The sequence below is a fragment of the Petaurus breviceps genome, unplaced genomic scaffold, assembly GCF_028583685.1.
Source record: "Petaurus breviceps papuanus isolate PSGF00001 unplaced genomic scaffold, PetGlider_PUasm1.0 419, whole genome shotgun sequence".
In the NCBI taxonomy this organism is placed as follows: Eukaryota; Metazoa; Chordata; class Mammalia; order Diprotodontia; family Petauridae; genus Petaurus; species Petaurus breviceps.
In genome coordinates, this window is record NW_027186324.1 from 9,140,541 (window position 1) to 9,146,836 (window position 6,296).

At 36.2% G+C, this 6,296-nt stretch overlaps 1 protein-coding gene across 3 annotated transcripts in view; it reads right to left on the minus strand.

Moving 5' to 3' along the window:
• Positions 1-6,296, minus strand: part of CTPS2 (CTP synthase 2) — a 149,022-nt gene that overhangs the window by 51,010 nt on the left and 91,716 nt on the right. The gene's annotated exons all lie outside the window — the stretch shown is intronic.

The window sequence follows — 6,296 nt, forward strand, 5'->3', positions numbered from 1 at the left end:
GTGATTGCACATAAATAACCTATATCAAATTGCTTACTATCTTAGTGGAGAAGGAAGGGAAAGGAAAGAGGTAGAAAATTTAGAATTTTTTTTTATTTTTTTGATCTTTATTAATTTGTTTGTTTACTTTTAGTACAAGATTCAGTTCCACAATTCCTTGAGTTTCAAATTTTCTTTCCCTCCGTGCCCTCCCTCCCCCCCATGGTGTCATACAATCAAGTATAGGATCTGCAAATACTTTCACATTAGAAATTAGTCAGGTTATAAACACGGATTTTATCAGATGGAATGAACAATGGAAAAGAGGAAACAAAACCAAACAAGAAAAAGAAAAAGATCAGGTAGTTTGCTTCAATCTGGATTCAAACTGAGTTCTTTCTCTGGATGCACACATCTCTCTCCATCATGAGTCTTTTGGGGTTGACTTATAACCCTGCATTGCTGAGAAGAGTTCAGTCTATCAAAGTTAGTTGTCACACATACATTGTGTCTGTAATTGTGTACAAATTTCTCCTGGTTCTACTCTTCTCACTCAGCATCAGTTCCTACAAGCCTCTCCAGGTAAATATGAAGACTGTCTGCTCCTCGTTTCTTATACCACAATAGTATTACATAACATGCATATACCACAACTTGTTCAGCCATTCCCCAATTGATGGGTACCCCCTTAATTTCCAATTCTTTGCCACCAAAAAAAGAGCTGCTATAAATATTTTTGTACATATGGGTCTTTCTCCTACTTCTATGATCTCTTTGGGATACAACCCTAGAAGTGGTATTGCTGGGTCAAAGGGTATGAAATTATTTATAGCCCTTTGGGCATAATTCCAGAGTGCTCTCCAAAATGGATAGATCAGTTCACAACTGTACCAGCAATGCATTAGTGTTCTAATTTGTCCACATCCTCTCCAGCATTTGTCATTTTCCTGTTTTGTCATCTAAACCAATCTGACTGGTGAGATGTGGTACCTCAGAGTTGTTTTGATTTGCATTTCTCTAATCAATAGTGATTTAGAGCATTTTTTCATATGCTTATAGATATCTTTAATTTCTTCCTCTGAAAACTGCCTGTTCATATCCTTTGACCATTTATCAATTGGGGAATGACTTGTATTATAGATTTGACTCAATTCTCTGTTTATTTTAGAAATGAGTCCTTTATCAGAGACATAGGTTATAAAAATTCTTTACCAATTTTCCACTTCCCTCCTAATCTTGATTACATTGGCATTGTTTGTACAGAAGCTTTTCAATTTAATGTAATCAAAATTATCCATTTTGCATTTCATAATGCTCAAATTTAGATTTTTTTTAAAAATAAATTATAATGGAAGAGATACCACCTGCATTCTAAGAAAGGACTGATAAATAGAATATAAAGTGATAAACACAAGTATGTATAAAATGATTTTACATACACATACACAGGTTTGTGTCTAATGGTAGCCACCTCTAGGGTGGGTGGGGGGAGACATTTACATGTAACTTTATTACATATTTAAAAGGAATAGCAAATTGTACATAAGAGATTTGCAGTTTCGTGTGCAATCATGTTTTTATATATTATAGAAATGCTTCTTTTAGTTTATAAATTTAAAATAAAATAAATTTTAATAAATTTTTAAATGAATGTTAAAAATTGTCTTTATATGTAATTGGAAAAAATAAAATACTACTAGAAAAAAAAAGAACCATGACCACCCATGACTCTAGAGAGCCAGTGATGAAAAATACCTCCTACTAACTAACTGAGAAGAGAAGGCTTAAATATGCAAAATGAGGCATATATTTTGGACATGGCCAATAAGGGGTATTTATTTTGTTTAATAATGTATATCTGTTACAAAAATATTGTTCTTTTTCATTTTTTTTTAAAGCAATCGGGGTTAAGTAACTTGCTCAAGGTTATACGGCCAGTTACTTCTGGGTGTGGTGCTGAGTATCTGAGCCCGGATTTGATCTCCAGGTCATCCTGACACTGGGGCTGGTGCTCTTATTCGCTGAGCCACCTGGCTGCCCCAAAGCAATTGGGGTTACATAACTTGCTCAAGGTTACACGTCTAGGTGTTTCTGGGTGGGTGCTAAGTGTCTGAGCCTGGGATTCGATCTCCAGGTCTTCTCAACACTGGAGCCAGTGCTCTTACTCGCTGAGCCGCCTGGCTGCCCCCTCTTTTTCATTTTTGAATGGGAAAGGAGGAAGAAAGTGAGATGGGGAAAAACATTTGATAATAAAAACTTTTTTTTTAATTTAATTGTAAAAAGTCATAGTGTGTATACATGGTTTTCTTAGTTCTACTTTCTTCTTCACCTTAGATGACTTCCTTTCTATATTTCTTATCATCTTCATATGAAAATGACTTCAACTATAATATAATCATAATCGATGAAAATAGTAACTTCCCAGATTTCATTCTTCAAAAAGCCATAGCTTCATCACTATGGGCATAACATCCATTAACAATGACCATAATTTTTCTATCACTTAGGAGATGCTTGTTGAAAGCGCTATGGTCAAAAATATTCATGTTCTAACTTGATCTTGAGCCTCTCTCAATATAGTAGGCTAGTTTTTGGACAAAAGATATGTAGTTCCTCACTGGATCTCTACTCATTGGGATCTGACGAGAGCTTCAGCTTTGCTGGCATGTAAATTTTGAGAACCTACATTCATGGACAGAATATTCTGTACACTCTCAGACATGCTCTGGGCATCAGATGTTTTACTTGTTTTTCTTTGTCACAAAGGAGGGTTAAATGTAGAGGGGAGGGGTATAACATGTGATATTATGACAAAAGGCATCAATAAAACATTTTTTTAACTAGCTTTCGTTAAGCTTCACAAGTACACATCATCAGAACAGGACATTTATGGAGATTGCTCTATTTACCATGTAATAAAAGTTAACTAGCAAATGTTGTTATTTTGAGATTTTTGGGCAGTAAAATCTGTCCCATATCTTCCTATATTCTGCTGCTCAACCCTCCCTCCATGTCTGCCGTAAAAAACAACACTGGACTTGAAGTCAGACGGCTTACGTTCACATTCTGTCTCTTAACTGTGACCTCTCAGGGCCTCAGTTAAATGCGGATATTGAACTAGAATCAGAAGCGTCAACCTCTAGAGAACTAAATTAAAATGCAATTGGAAAATGGTTCAAAAATAAATAAAAATACAATATAACCTAGATTATGCTAACTTGAGGTTTTCTAAGTCAATATGGCCCATAGGGATCCATCTAACTTTGATCCCATTAGGTCTCTTCCAACTTTATCATCCTAAATTGCTTATTATATTACCATATTAATAATATTATATTATCATCTCAAATTGTTTATTATATTACCATTTCAATAATGGTATATTATCATATCAATAATATTATCCTAAAAATTTATTCTAAAATATATCACCATATTATTACATTATCATCTTAAATTATTTATTATATTACCATATCAATAATATTGTACTATAATCCTAAACCATTATACTACCATATCAAGCAGCCTACCTGTTGTTTGTTCTCACTGGCTTCTCACTCTATTCAAATCATCTTTTCATTATTATTCTTTCTCATCTTTGTGACTCCCATTAACATACTTGATTGTCGGTATTATACATTTAGACTTTGTATTTTCACTTCAACGTATTCCTACTATGATTGTTATTGCTTATATCACTTTTACTCTCTCTTTCTTCCAAATCCCACTGCCTTCCAGATTGTTTGTTGTTGTCTGGCCTTCATTCTCAAAGAGGACCAATGACATTAGAAGGGGGATGTCTTGACTTGCAAGTGAACTGGATTTAAGTGAGGCAGATCTGTGCAAAGTCATCAGCCTCACTCTCTCCTCCAGGGTCATCAGAGTCCAGTGGCAAAACCTAAGTCAAGACTGCTAATGACCCCAGATGCAGTTTCCACTCCCTTCCTCTTACTAGGAAAAAGTTCTATCAAGTAGTCCTGTGGGGCATGGACACTGGCTGTCTGTTTTTTACAAGTATCACATCAAACACTAGGAGAACCATTTGCTCTAAAAGTAAACGTAACCAAATCTATCTTTGTACTTAGAAACTAACTTTCAAAGATATAACTACTGAAAAGTTCATCAATTTTGAGGATTACTTATAACGTTGAACTATTTTCTGCCTATTACACTCAATAAGTTTCTGAATCAATTCCCTCACCACCAGAAACTTACAAATTAATGCAAATGTATTAATATGAGCTAAACTAAAAGAAAAAGGTATTTATTAAGATGCTCCTGTGCGCAAGGTGCCACACTAGATGTTCAAACAACAGTAACTGAAGAGACATGGTTTAGATAAAGGGAAACTTACTCTAAATATTTTTAGATCTATTTAATTTTATTTTTGGCAGTCACCTGGCATGGTGGATAGACTGTTGCACCTGGGGTCAGGAAGACTCTTCCTGACTTTAAATCTGTCTCAGACACTTAATAGCTGTGTGATTCTGGGCAAGTCATTTAGTCCTCAGTTTCCTCATTTATAAAATAAGCTGGAGAAGGAAAACCACTCCAGTATCTTTGCCAAGCAAGAAAACCCCAAATGAGGTCATGAAGAGTCATCAGACATGACTGAAAACAACTGAACAATAACATTCTAATTATTTTTTCTGGCTTCTCTGTCTAAAAAAAAAACAAAAACTTTTCCTTTAGGCTTTATTTATTGCTCCAAACATACCTTCAAACCTTATAATTTCCTGAGGAAAAAAAGTGTTTTACACACACACACACACACACACACACATTCCACCCAGATGGGATATTCTGCTGCTCTCATCAATGGCTCCCCAGGATTTTGAAGGCCACTGAACCTTGTATTCCAAGGTATAAAGAAACCCTCTTCATTAATTAAAAAAACATCAATACAACTTTCCTGCCAGATAAAGTAACTGACTGAAGTTAATTCTTCCTTTCATTTGGTACTCTCAGCCCTGACCTTTCCTTCTGACTCTCTTTGCCCTTTAGTAGTTATTAGCAGCTCAACCTTTTGTATAACTAGTTTATAGAGTAGCTAATGCTCCCATTCATCTCACCTCAATCATATTTAATCAAGCAATTATTAACAGCAGCAAGGGGATTCAAGTTGTTTTCTAGGAAACTTCAGATAAGGCTCCACCCACTATAAATTCAAAAGAAAAAAAAAGAAAGAAAGCTAATGCTTAGTCAGGCACTCTGATACCATGAAGACAACCTTAAGTTGCCAATTTTACTCCAGCATTTCTCACGTTTATTCACTTATCTAATGCAGTGGTCTGTTTCATTTGCCCCTAAGAAGATGATCCCTGTATCTCTTTAATAGCTGGCAAATATAACACTCACTTGTATAAAGTACAGTACAATCATAAAACCATATTGCTAGAAAGAATGAGAAAAATAAATCCATATTGCCAGAAAACTGTGTGGGGGAATTTTTGCCCTTTTCTGAATTGCTAAACAGATATGCCTTGGGAATTCTCCTGGCAACTTCCTTTTACAAGTTTAATAAAGCTACCTGGCACCCTGACAGGATCTCCAAACTTCTAAAAGAGAGCCTATTAGTTGGGCCTTTATATGACAGCATTGATTCACTCAGCCCACTGCCTGTGAAAGAGCAAATAAATTGAATTCTCTTTTGAAATGGGAGGCGGAAGGAGCACCAAACTGCAGCCATAGTCCTTTGGGCAAAAATAGCTGTTTCAGTAATAAAGACTTGAGAAAGTGAAGACAAAGCAAAAGGGAGGCAGGGGAAGTCCCAGCTTCCACTACATTGTTTAAAAGAAGGGAGCGTGAGTTGTGTTTCGGCTTCTTTTTTTGAAGAGGACCAGGGCATCAGGGAAATGACCACATGACCGGTTGACTTTGATCTGAGTGAGGGAGGGCTGTGCGAGGTCACCAGCCTCACCTTCTCCTCCTGAGCCTTCTGGGTCAAATGGCCAGAGAGTCATCAGGACAACTGGAGATGGCCCAGGATGCAATGGGAGACCCTGGCCCTTTTAGGCTGAGGCCTCTTCAGGTACTCACTTTGAGTGAGGTAATGCCCATTCAGTGAATAGGCCTCTGTAAGAAGTGAGTCAAGGGATGGCCCCTTTAATTAAAAATAGAAGTGACAGCAACGAACTGAAGGAAAAGTAGAGAGAAGCAGCAGTTAACTGTTCGGATACGCTATTTGCAACACATGCTTGAAATGATAAAGAGAATAAGGAAGATGAATTCATTTTTAACTTTTAGCTTAATTTAGCACTTTGTTAATAATAAGTGCCAGATTACTGCAAATGCAGCTGATATTTATGTAGTTC